We start from the raw sequence: 14,097 nt of genomic DNA, 5'->3' as shown, positions 1-14,097 counted from the left end.
TGAGAGATCTGGGGAAGCTTTTCTGGAGGGCACATGTTAGACCAACTGTGGTGCCTGTGACTTAATGGCTCTGAGAGGGAGGAGGGAGTTCATGTGGCCCCTGAAGTTGCTGTTATCATAAGATTCGGTAAGTAATAGGTTTGTTGATATGCAGATGACACCACCCTTATGGCAGAAAGCGAAGAACTAAAGAGCCTCTTGATGATAGTGAAAGAGGAAAGTGAAAAAGTTGGCTTAAAGCTCAACATTCAGAAAACGAAGATCATGGCATCTGGTCCCATCACTTCATGGCAAATAGATGGGGAAACAGTGGAAACAGTGACAGACTTTATCTTTTTGGGCTCCAAAATCACTGCAGATGGTGACTGCAGCCATGAAATTAAAAGACGCTCGCTCCTTGGAAGAAAAGTTATGGTCAACCTAGACAGCATATTAAAAAGCAGAGATGTTACTTTATGAACAAAGACCCGTCTAGTCAAAGCTATGGTTTTTCCAGTAGTCATGTATGAATGTGAGAATTGGACTATAAAGAAAGCTGAGTACCAAAGAGTTGATGCTTTTGAACTGTGGTATTGGAGAAGACTCTTGAGAGTCCCTTGGACTGCAAGGAGATCTAACCAGTCCATCATAAAGGAAATCAGTCCTGAATATTCATTGGAAGGACTGATGCTGAAAAAGAAACTCCAATCCTTTGGCCACTTGATGCGAAGAACTGAGTCATTTGAAAAGACTCTGATACTGGTAAAGATTGACGGCAGGAGGAGAAGGGGTCAACAGAGGATGAGATGGTTGGATGGCATCACTGACTCAATGGACATGAGTTTGAGTAAACTCTGGAAATTGTTGATGGACAGGGAGGCCTGGCATGCTGCAGTCCATGGGGTTGCAAAGAGTCGGACACGACTGAGCAAGTGAACTGAACTGAACTGAAAGTGCCCTCGGATAGCCACACAAATTCGTGATTTGGGTCAGAAAATGGCCTGATTTTGTCCAACTGTGTTTTTTGCTTTTTGGGAACAGCAATGGAAATGAGTGGGTGGCTGGGTGAAACATTTTGGGCCCTGCAGACATGAAGAGAGGCATAGGGGCAAGGAAGCATCTGGTGTCTGTGAGAGCCAAGGAAAATTCCAAACGTTGCAACACAGAACGCAAGGGGAACGTATGTGTTGTTGCTGGTGTGGTGGTTTAGCGCTGTCGTGTCTGACTTTTGTGACACCATGGAGTGTAGCCCACCAGGCTCCTCTGTCCATGAGATTTCCTAGGCAAGAATACTGGAGTGGGTTGCCATTTCCTTCTCCAGGGGATCTTCCTGACCCAGGGATTGAACCCAGGTCTCTGGCACTGCAGGTCATCTCTTGCATTGCAGGTGGGTTCTTTACCAACTGAGCCATCATGTGGCTGGTGGGAGTGTTATATTTGCTCAGCTGTTTTAGGAAGAATCAGCAGAGTTTGCAGAAGCTGACCACCTAACCTGTAGGTCGGTTATTCCTCTGATGTGTTTATTGTTGTTTAGTTTCTAGTCTGTCTCTTAGTGGCTCAGTCGTGCTTGACTCTGTGACCCTATGGACTGTAGCCCACCGGGCTCCTCGGTCCATGGGATTTTCCAGGCAAGGATATTGGAGTGGTTTGCCAAGTTGTGTCTAAATCTTTTGCAACCCCATGGACTGTAGCCTGCCAGCCTCCTGTCCATGGGACTTCCCAGGCAAGAATAATGGAGTGGGTTGCCATTTCCTTCTCCAGAGGATCTTCCCAACCCAAGGATCGAACCTATATCTCCTGCATTGGCAGGTGGATTCTTGACCACTGAGCCATGTGAGGAGTCCCCTGATGCGTCTATACCCAACAGAAATATGCTCACCGGCACTCTTGTCCTGGAACAACCTAAAGGCTCATCAGCAGTACAGTAGACAGAAGTGGTGGGTGTGGCAGGCAGAATAGGGCACTCAGATGTTCACATCGTGTGAGTATGTCATCTTCCATAGCAAGGTGGAATAAGGCTGCAGATGGATTAAGAGTTTACTCATCTTAAAGAGATTATATTGGGTTACCAGGATGTGCAAATGTCATAAGGTTCTGTAAGCGTGGAAGAGGGAGGCAGAAGTGTCAGAGTGGAGTATGTGACATGAATGTCAACCAGCCATTGCTGGCTTTGAGGATGGAGGGGCCAGAAGCCAAGGAGTATGGGGGCCTCTAGAAATGGAAGAAGACAAAGAAGTAGGTTCTTCCCTCGAGCCTTCAGAAAAAAACGTAGCCTAGATGACACCTTGATTTTAGCCCAAGGAGATCTATTTCTGACCTCTGACCACCAGAACCGTAAGATAATAAAGCTGTTGTTTTAAGCCACTAAATTTGTGGTAATTTGTCACAGCAGGAATAGGAAAGTAATACAGTGGAATTTTGAATAGTACACAGCCATGAGAACGTGTGATCTATATTGCATGTAAGAATATGGCTGAACATCAGACATAAAACTGCATACCATTTGATCTCATTCAAGTACAAAAATGGGCAAGATGAATCTTTGCTATTAGAAAATAGAGTGCTTACTCTTGGGTAGGGGTGGACAGTGGGCAGTTAGTTAATGGCAAGTAAGTGAGCAAGAGGAAGTTTTGAGGTGCTGTTTAAAGAGGTGTGTTCAGTGTTTGAAAATTGATTGAACTGAGAACTTATATGTGTACTTTTCTCAATATATATTATACCCCAACAGAAAGTCTGTGTGTGTATGTGTGTGTCTAGTCTAGATCAGCCTGGACTAGATATTGAGGGGCATGAAGGAGGTTATTTTTGACTGGGTACTAACGATTTAAGGGTTTAGCTCTTAGAGAGAAGGTGCAAAGATTGGGGTAGGGAGGCCCAGGGACACTTTCTGGAGATACTGCAGAGAGCAGAGGATGTAAGGAGGGAGTCTGGGGTGCTGTGGCCACATCTTGGGGGCCCAGAGTTCAGTCATCCCATATGTACTTATTGGGCTGGTGACATTTCATGGGGAGTCCTCAGGGATATCAGAGTCATGGGCGGGTGAATGAAAGGGTAGTTAACTCAGTAGTTCAGGAAGGGTGTACTGATAGAAGCGTGAAGTGAGATGAGAGACGAAGGAGAAATTGAGGCTTTGGGGGATGGGTGGGGGGTGGAGTGTGCTCTGGGAGAGCCAGGCCACACTTAAGGCTCTGTTTCCCCCAAATGACTTTTAGGTGGTTCTTTGGATGAACTCCACATTTTAATAGGGTTTATTTTAATGTGCAATGGAAAAATATAACTTGTATATTGTCTGAATTTATAGGTTCTTTAGGGCCAGACTAACATGCATATTTGAACTAGTGTCAGACTTAAAACTGTTGAGTAAGAAATAGAAAAGTGGCTGGCCTGTGTGACAGAAAATGCAGAGGTTTGCTACGACTGAGGTGTGGTCAGCATCACTGTGGGCAGTGTGGGCAAGGCGGAGAGAACAGGATGGTGTCAGGTACCGGGGGTCACAGGACAGAGGAGGTGGCGGGGAGAAGGTGAGACCTGGCTATAGGAGCTGAGAAGAACAGGCCTGGTGGCTGAGCGAGGTTTTGCGGAGCCGTGGCTCTGACTTGACCATTAGAATCCCCTGGGGGACATGCTGCAGCCTTGAGGAGCTCTGCCCCCTGGGGTTTCTGATTCCGGTGGTCGGGGGGCCCAGGAATCTGCCTTTCTAACAAGTTCCCAGGCGATACTGCTGTTGCTGGACCAGGGGCAACACTGAGAACTGCCTCTGTAGAGGTGGCAGTGGGTGAGCAGTGTGTGCCCAGTCGTGGGTGTGGATGCAGGGGCTGCGGGGAGAGGCGTGGCTCACGGCGGAAGGGGAGGAGCAGGTGTGAGGACTGGGAGACACCCAGGCAGAACGGCAGATTCAGCCTTGCCTGGCAGGGTGCAGAGCGAGCTTGTGGCTGGTGCTGGGTGCACAGTTGGTGCTGATGGTGGTGGGGGGGTCATCCAGGAGGGCCACAGCTGGAGCTGATCCTCCACAATGAGGGAACCCGATGACTCAGCTAAGGCACCTGCAACTTAGCAATAATGTGGGAGAAGAGAAGCTAATCAGGTACCTCTGACGGTGCCTGGGAGAAGCCACCTCCTCTAGTTTTCCTGGCATTTTTATCAGCTCTGAGAGGAAGGAAACCAGATTCCACTGAACACCCACTGTGTCTGAGGAGTTTTTTATATGCCCTATCACATTTAATCATCAAAATCCCATGATAGTGGTATCATTAATCCATTTTAAGAAGGAGGAAACTAAGGCCCTGAGAAGTGCAGGAACATATGTGCACACTGCTGTCTAGACAGACAGGGGAGGCAGTCAGCCCTGGAGCTGGCTTTGTCTAATTAAGCTCCTTTGCTGCTCCCCCTGCTCCAGTACTACCGTTTTAACATGCAATAAATATAAAACCAATATTTAATCATTATGCACAATTGTGAAATATTTTACCTTTTTTTTTGACCTTGCTGCAGGTCATCTGGGATCTTAGTTCCGGGACCAGGGGTAGAACCTATGCCCCCTGCAGTGGAAGTGTAGAGTCTTAACCACTGGACCCCTAGGGAAGTTCTTTTACTTTTTTTTTTTTTTTGCATTAAGTCTTCAAGGTGTAATTTACACCTGCTGCTGCTGCTGCTGCTAAGTCGCTTCAGTCGTGTCTGACTCTGTGCGACCCCATAGACGGCAGCCCACCAGGCTCCCCCATCGCTGGGATTCTCCAGGCAAGAACACTACAGCACATCTCAATTCAGATAAACCACATTTCAAGAACTCAATAGCCTCCACATCTCACTACCCTATTCCATTGAGCGGCCTTCCGGGATGAGAAAGTCCAGGTACAAGTGCTGATAATCACCATCTCGGCCACTAGATGGCGCAGGCGACCTACCCCCACCACTCTACCTAAAGCATTAGGCGTTAGCGATTGGGTGGATGGGGATCTCTCTTCAATCTCTCTTTAAATTTATCCAGAAGTAAGCTCAGAAGATGGAGAAGGAAATGGCAACCCACTCCAGTATTCTTGCCTGGAGAATTCCATGGACAGAGGAGCCTGGTGGGCTCCAGTCCATGGGGTCTCAGAGACGGACATGACTGAGCTACTATCAGTTACGCACTCAAGCTTAGAAGAAGGCTTTCCTGGTGGCTCAGCGGTAAGAATCTGCCTGCAATGCAGAAGCTGCAGGAGACGCGGATTCAATCCTTGGGTCCGGAAGGTCCCATGGAGGAGGGCGTGGCAACCCGTTCCAGTATCCTTGCCTGGAGAATCCCACGGACAGAGGAGCATGGAAGGCTACAGTTCACCGGGCCACAAAGAGTTGGACACGACTGAAGTGACTTAGCACGCATGCAAGCTTAAAAGATTCCACGATAAATCTACTCTAGAAGTAAACACATGTAGCTGGGTTCATGTGTGTCTGGGCCAATTGAATAACTGGGAGTTCTTCAAGTTAATATCTATATAAAATTTAATGTTTATTCAAGGATAAGTAGTAAAAGCATGTCAGTTTAAAGCTTACTTATGTTAGTAAAACAATAGTAACAGTAGCAATTGTTTAGAACTTAAAATACTTTTTTGGTGAGGCATTTTCTCTCATTGACATTCTTTAGAACTGAAGGTATATGGTGATAATAAAAAGCAGATCAACCATTAGTTGATTGTTTATAAAAATCCTCCATGGACAGCTGACTCCCTTGTGCATCCACCCTTGGTCCACCAGTGGTACTTGCTATCCTGGGGCTTCCATTCTGTTTCAAGCATGGGGGCTGGTTAGGCAACTTGCTTCCATTTGCATCCCATGGGTGTTGAGGGCCAACCTAGAGCTAGGAATCAGATGCTCTGGACTCCCAGTTCACTGCTCGTTTCAGCGTGCCGCTCTGTTTGAGACATGGTGGCTGCTGCAGGCTTATCGTTTCTCACGTCCTTGTGTATAAAAGCCCCGAGCTAGATACAGTGGCTGAGAGCCCGGCCCCTGCAATGCCACATAAAGGCTGGGCCCAGGGGGCCTCAGAAAATTATTTAGTGAATGAAGAACAGAAGAAAATAAGTGCCCTCCAGACAGTTTAGAGGCTTACACTGCTGGAAGTGGGGGGACCAGTCATTCGGCCGTCTGGGGGCAGATTGATTACACTGGACCTCTTCCATCCGGGCGGGGCATTGATTTGGTCCTCACTGGAATAGATACTTATTCTGGATATGAATTTGCTATCCCTTCCAGAAATTCTTCTGCCAGCCCAACCATCTGTGTGCTCACAGAAAACCTCATTACTGTCCCAGGATTCTTTCTACATAATATTGCTTCTGGCCAGGGAACTCATTTCAGAGCAATGTGAGTGCAGCAACAGATTTGTTCTCTTAGGAATTCACTAGTCCCAGCACTTGTCATATAACCTGGAAGCAGTTGGCCTGATAGAACTATGGTCTATTGAAGTTTTGGTTATGTTACCAGTTGGCCTGAAGGTTTCTTTGGGGCTGATGAAAATATTCTAAAATTGACTGTGCTTATGTTTGCACAATCTGCAAATACGCTAAAAGCCGTGGAATTGTACTCTGAATGGGTGTCATGTATGGTATGTAAATTATATCTCCATAAAGCTGTTTCTTGGTCCCCCACTTCCACATTCCCTTCCCCAGCGGTATCCATTATTATCAGTTTATTGTGTGTGCTTCCGGAGATGACATGTAAACAGACACACATATATAGTATAGTTTTTACATAGGTTGGTAGCACAAGATACAAAATGTTTCTTTATTTGCTTTTCTTTTTCCCATTCTATGAGCTGCTCACAATCCCTTGAATTCATTGCTTTTCTCACTTAATTTAAAAAATTATTTAAATTTTATATAATTTAAATTATATAAATGTTAAGCTTTTAATATACCTTGGGGTCCATTTCATATCAGTACAGATATCTCATTCTTTTTAATGTCTGCACAATATTCCCCCGTGTGGATGCATCCTGTGGTTGGCTGAATAATAGCTTCTGAGAAGATAGCCGTATCTAATCCCTGGAACCTGTGAATGTTAACCTTTATGGAAAAAAAGGGCTTTGCAGATGTGATTAAATTAAGGCTCTTGAGATGGGGGGATTGTCCTGGATTATCTGTGTGGGCCCTAAATACAATCACATGTGTCCTTGTTAATGGAGAGGTTGAAGACTTGACACAGAAAAGAGGAGGAAAAAAAAAAAAAAAAAAAAGAGGAGAAAGCAGTGTGATTACTGAGGCAAAGATCAGAGTGATATGGCCACAAGCCAAGGAATACCAGCAGCCACCCCACCAAAAACTAGAACAGGAGGAAAGAATTCTTAGAGCCTCTGGAGGGATCGCAACCCTGTCATTATGTTGACCTCAGCCTCTGGCCTCCAGAACTACGGGAGAATCCATTCCTGTTGAGGTAAGCCACCAAGTTTGTAGTTTTTGTTATAGCAGCTACAGGAAGAAAATCTTCACACAGATGGATATTCAGATTATTTCTAATCTCTTGCTTTGCAAATCCTGCTGTAGTAAGTTTCCTTGAACATATGTCATTTCACATGTGAGTGAGTAAATCTATCAGATAAATTGTAGAGGTGGAATTGCAGGACCAAAGAAACATAATGTTCTTTGTGTAATTCAGTTCTGTTGCTTATGTCCAAAGAGCACGGATTCACTTTGGATCCATGGGGCAAGTCCCCCTCCCCGACTTTCCCCAGTGTCATTCAAGACCCAGCTCAGGGACTTCCCTGGTGGTCCAGTGGTCAAGACTTCACCTTCTAATGCAGGGGGTATGGGTTCGATCCATGGTAGGGGAACTAAGGTCCCACAGGCTGTGAGGTGTGGATCCCCCCAAAAAAGACCCAGCTTAAAAGATACGTCCCCCAAGACTCCTTGCTCTCACAGGTAGAGCTCTGTTCCACAGGCTGAATTCCTGCAGCTTCTTGACTGCATTATCTCTCTCTCTCTGGTGCAATTGCACCGTGTTCATATGCCTGTCTCTCTCGGAAATAGTGAGCTCCTTCCGTGAAGGGCTCGAGTCTAATTCGCCTTTGTGTCTCCCAGGCTTGGCGTAATGCACGGAGCACAGTAGGCTCTGCAAATGATGGAGGGCGTGGAAGAAGGGACGCTGCCTTTTTCGAGGGCTGAGAATAGATGGCTGTATTAGGAGGTCCATCCTAACTGGGTAATGCCAGGGCTCACGCCTGCTTGGGAAACTAGAGGATTCTGGAACTGCGGATACTGTCCTCTCACTGCAGAAGACAGAAACCGCTCTCTGAACCTGGAAACCTGTGGGTGCAGGTGGTATATTTGTGTGACTGTGAGGCCAATGATTCCCTGTGAGGCAGGAGAAGGCACCTGAGGACTGGCAAGACAGAGAGTACCCAGGTTTTAGCTCAAACAGGAAACACTTGCAGGCCTAAGGGGGGGGGAGGTATTGGCGGGTAGACCTGACCATGGAAGCAAGCACCTGACCATCCTTCCCTCTCAGTTTCCTTTGGGTTGTTTCTGGAGCCTCCCACTTCTATGGAAGCCCTTTCTCCATCTGCCCCATTGCCCCAGGGCCTGCCCGGGAAGCCAGCAGGGAATATAGGGGCCCACCTCCTCCTGTCCTGAGCACCCTGCTTGCTGGGCACATGGTATCACTTGGGGGTGTCCATTAGATTTCCACAGACTTAGTAATGTAGCTGCCTCCTTTCATGAAATGAACCTGCATTTAAGGTTTAGCTCTCTTTAATGTTTTAGGTTGAAGCACTTGTGGAAATCTCTTTCTTCTAAGAAAGTGCTGACATTGGTGCAAGGAAATAGTGAGAGGGATGACTTTTTTTGAGTGGTAGTTTGACTATAAGTAGGGCATCTCTTGCAGCTCAGTTAGTAAAGAATTTACCTGCAAAGCAGAGACCCAAGTTCGATCCCTGGGTTGGGAAGATCCCCTGGAGAAGGAAAGGGCAACCTACTCCAGTATTCTTGCCTGGAGAATCCCATGGACTGAGGAGCCTGGCAGGCTATAGGTCACAAGAGTTGGATACAACTGAGCAACTAAACAAACACCACATCAAGCCTTAAAATTTTCCCTTTGTATTTTCATTAATTGTTTTTAGATGGAACTTCACTAGTGGTCTGGTGGGTAAGACTCTGAGCTCCCAAAGCTGGGAGCCCAGGTTTGATCCTAGTGAGGGAACTAGATCCCATAAGCTGAAGCTAAGAGTATACATGCTGCAACTAAAGATCCCTCAGTTCAGTCAGTTCAGTTCAGTTGCTCAGTCATGTCCAACTCTTTGCAACCCCATGGACAGCAGCACGCCAGGGTTCCCTGTCCATCACCAGCTCCTGGAGCTTGCTCAAACTCATGTCCATCGAGTTGGTGATGACATCCAACCATCTCATCCTCTGTCATCCCCTTCTCCCACCTTCAATCTTTCCCAGCATCAGGGTCTTTTCCAATGACTCAGTTCTTCGCATCAGGTGGCCAAAGGATTGGAGCTTCAGCTTCAGCATCAGTCCTTCCGATGAATATTCAGGATTGATTTTCCTTAGGATAGACTGGTTGGATCTCCTTGCTGTCCAAGGAACTCTCAAGAGTCCTCTCCAACACCACAGTTCAAAAGCATCAATTCTTCGGTGCTCAGCTTTCTTTATAGTCCAACTCTCACATACATACATGACTACTGGAAAAACCATAGTTTTGACTAGTTGGATGTTTGTTGGCAAAGTAACGTCTCTGCTTTTTCATATGTTGTCTAGGTTGGTCATAGCTTTTCTTCCAAGGAACAAGCGTCTTTTAATATCATGGCTGCAATCAGCATCTGCAGTGATTTTGGAGCCCAAGAAAATAAATTCTCTCACTGTTTCCATTGTTTTCCCATCTATTTGCCATGAAGTGATGGGACTGGATGCCATGATCTTTGTTTTTTGAATGTTGAGTTTCGAGTCTGCTTTTTCAATCTGCTCTTTCACTTTCATCAAAAGGCTCTTTAGTTCCTCTTTGCTTTCTGCCATAAGGGTGTTGTCATCTCCTATCTGAGGTTACTGATATTTCTCCCAGCAATCTTGATTCCAGCTTGTGCTTCATCAGCACTTCGCACTAGGTACTCAGCATATAAATTAAATAAGCAGGGTGACAATAAAGATTCCTCATGCCTCAACTAAAAAAAAAAGATCTCCCCACCAAAAATGTCCTTTGTTTTAGAGGTACATACTGAAATATTTATGGTCAAATATACGGCATCTGGGATTTGCTTCAATACAATCCAGTGGGGATGAGGAATGTGTGGGGGATGTAGCTGAAGCAAGCTTGGGTTGATTATTGCTGAAGCGGCTGGATGAGGGCTTCAGGGTGGTTCATTATACTGTTATATCTACATTGATATATTTAAAATTTTTCCCATAATACAAAGCTTAAAAAAAAAAGTCCTCTTGAACCAGCATTTGTGTTGTGGCAATATCAGTCCAGCCTGTGTCATATCTCACCAAACTTTTCTGTTTTCATTCTTACCCCTCCTGCTCAAGAGGGCTCAAGCCTTGTTTGAGCTCCTCTAAGCTCTCAGGACTCCCCGGGCTTGCTGGGTCAAGAGCAATCTCCTGACATACTTATCTGGCTGTAACCACTTCCTTCTCCAGCCTACCGCTGCGCTTTCTGCCCACCTGCCACCCAGGTCCTCAGAGCCCAGAGGCTGCAGGTGGCCTCTGGGCTCAGGGCTTTTGTCCGGAAGCTCTCCCCCTCCCTCTGGTCCTCCCCCGCATGGCGCCTACCCTTTATCCCGTGTCAGGGTGAGCTTCATTTCTGACTCTCACCAGAGTCATGCTTTTCTGTTACTCTCTCAGCATCCACACGGTTCCTTCAGCTCTCACTACACTGGGTGATTACTATAAACTGGTGATTCTCGATTTTTCAGTGATGTCTGCCTCCCTCACTGGACCATGAACTCCTGGGGAGTGGCTGTGTGGCTCACCATCACATCCCTGGGCCCAGCAAAGGAGCCTGCATGTAGAAGGCTTTCATTATTTAATGGATAAATTAATGCATGATGGATAAGTTAATGCACAAGGAGGGCACATTTTGGGAAAATCTTGGATGAAAAGAGTGTATGACATTCTAGGCAAACCCTGCTTGATACGCTCGACTTGCTGAGAACTCCCTGCTGGCTCCATCAAGGGGACTGGTTCAGATTATTCAGATCCAGACACCATCAAAGGGTGGCACATGAAGGAGTGACATGTGCTCCAGGCAGCCCCTTTGGCCATCTGTGGTGGACAAGGAGAGGAGGCCAGACTGGATGGGCTGCCCCTGGGGTCCTGATTAGGGTCCTGGGGCCTTGAGCTGAGATCAGGGCGGTGGTGACGGTGGTGCAGGAACAGACTCAGAGTCAGAGTCTGAGACAATTAATCCAACCCAGCGAATCTTGGCCCTTCTTCCCTGAAGAAACAGCATGTCTGCACAAGAGGGATGGGAAGACAGCCCCAGAGGAGCCTGGTCGGGGCACAGCATGTCCACAGACACATCTTGGATCATGAAGAGTTTTGCAAATGGTCCCTCCAGAGGCAGTCACCAGGAAACAATGAGACAGCCCCCGGCTTGGGGCCAGGCAGGGCCCTCGTCCCTCTGGCCAGGAGCGGCAGTGACAGCAGAGCTTGGCACTGCTGAGTGGAAAGTTGGCTTGTTACGCAGAAAATCTCTCTCAAGCACGCCTTCATTTAGGGCTTGACTCGGGGCCAGGGGAAGGAGCTGGGGAGACCCTGGAGCCTGAGACGCCACTGGGGCCTCTGCAGACCTCCTGGTCGGGGCCTCCACTGGAGTGGGAAGGGGCTGCCACTGCGGACGAGGTGGGTGAGTGCCACCCACCAGGAACAGCCGCCTGGGACCCGCCGCACTTCTGCTGTCCCAGCACAAGCGTCACGCTTTCTCTCCATTCCTTAGGAGACTCGTAATTGGTCGCAGAGATGGAGAGCAGGGCAGCCAAATCACCAGCTCTTCTCCTTGTGGGACGTCGCTATGGGGAGGCCAGATGGTTGGGAGGATTCTGAACAAGAACCTGCGTTACCGCTACCAGAGACTGTTTATTCCACACCACGCCCAGCGCCAGGCTTGTTTAATCCGAGCTAGGTCCCCTTGCTTTCTCTCCCACAGAGCTCTGTTCTGGTCCTGTACAAGATTTGTAATAGAGACATTTGTTCATGCATTTGTCTATTTCACGTCTGTCTTTACTGCTAGACTATACACCCCATGAGGGCAGAGAGGGGTCTCTTTCTCCTCTGCAGTGGCTCCAGCACCTAAACATTGCCTAGCATGTAGTTGAAATGTGTTTTTGTTTTTAATGGATGATTCAGTCTCACAGCAGCCCAGTGAAGCAAGTACAATTATTTTCTTCATTTCAGAATGGGCAAACTGAGGCATAGAGAGGTTGGGTTACCCAAGCCACAGAACCAGGATTCAGACTCATACAAGGAGCAACCCAAGGGTGAATTGTGGCCCAAGTTTTATTTGACAAATAAAACTCAGGCTGGGGAAAATGAGACCTTTGTCCTTTTTGGCCTTTGGCTATTGGGATGTGAGACTGAGGCTGCTGGTAAGTCTAGCCCTAGAGGGGCAGCTGGTTTGAGGGCAAGATGTCACAGAGAAGCAAAGAAGAGAGAGAGGAGAACCAATACATGCTGTCTGAAGTTGAGGCTGGCCCTGCTCACTGTTCTTGTGATGGAGAGCTCCCATGAAATGATGGCCAGACTCTTCCACACTGTAGGTGTAGAATAAAGAGAGCTAAAGACTTGGGTTTCAGTTCTAAGTCTACCAGGCTCTTAGTGGGTGACAGAGCAAGTTCCTTTCCATCTCTGGCTCTCAGCTCCCCACTGTAAAATGAGCACAATCATTCCCAGATCTTAGGGTGAAAGTGGTGGTACTGAAAGAGATTTAAGGTTTGGGATTTGGTGCCTGGTATCAGCATTTGCTTGCAATTGTCAGCTGCCTGCCTAGTCTTTGTAGGTGTCTTTTAATGTAACAGACGACTCGTCCAGGGTCAGCTTAAGCAGTGTAAAACAGTATGGAGTTTCCTCAAAAAAATTAAAATAGAACTACTGTATGATTCTGAAAATTTATCTGGAGGAAATGAAAACACTAACTTAAAAAGATAAATACATCCCATGTACCTTGCAGCATTATTATTATTTATTTTTTAAAATTTTTATTAATGTATAGTTGAACTGTGCTGTTGGAGAAGACTCTTGAGCGTCCCTTGGACTGTAAGGATATCAAACCAGTCAATCCTAAAGGAAATCAGTCCTGAATATTCATTGGAAGGAATGAATATTCATGATATTCATTGACTGATGCTGAAGCTGAAACTCCAATACTTTGGCCACCTGATGTGAAGAACTGACTCATTTGACAAGACCCTGATGCTGGGGAAGATTGAAGGCTGCAGGAGAAGGGGATGACAGAGAATGAGATGGTTGGATGGCATCACCAACTTGATGGGCATGAATTTGAGCAAGCTCTGGGAGTTGGTGATGGACAGGGAAGCCTGGAGTGCTGCAGTCCATGGGGTTGCAAAGAGTCAGACATGACTGAGAGACTGAACTGAACTGAAGTTGATTTATAATGTTGTTAATTTCTGCTATTCAGCAAAGTGACTCAGTTATATATATAAACATTCTTTTTCACATTCTTTTCCATTATAGTTTATCACACAATATTGAATGTAGTTCCTCTCTAGCTGTGACATGTGGGCTCAGTGGTTGTGGTGTGTGGGCTCAGTTGCCCCGTCGCATGTGGGATCTTAGTTCCCCGACCAGGGATTGAACCTGTGTTCCCTGTGCTGCAAGGCAGATTCTTAACTACTGGGCCACCAGGGAAGTCCCTTATTATAGTTTTGATTTGTATTTCTCTAATAATTAGCGATGAGGAGATCTTTTCATGTGCCTATTGGCCATTTGTGTCTTCTTTGGAGAAATGTCTATTTAGGTCTTCTGTAGGGTTGCATCCTTTAAATGGAATAATAACTACTACCTCTACTACTAAGTACCGATTCCTTACCCTGAGCTAGGCTCTCTTTTTGAAGACTTGATGTGTTTTAGCTTATTGAGGCCCCATAACAACCTTATGAAATACTTACAAGCCCCACTTAATGTGTGGGGA

This window comes from Bubalus bubalis, chromosome 23 (genome assembly GCF_019923935.1).
Source record: "Bubalus bubalis isolate 160015118507 breed Murrah chromosome 23, NDDB_SH_1, whole genome shotgun sequence".
Lineage (NCBI taxonomy): Eukaryota > Metazoa > Chordata > Mammalia > Artiodactyla > Bovidae > Bubalus > Bubalus bubalis.
The sequence above is the reverse complement of the archived record's forward strand: the minus strand, read 5'-3'. Positions refer to the sequence as shown.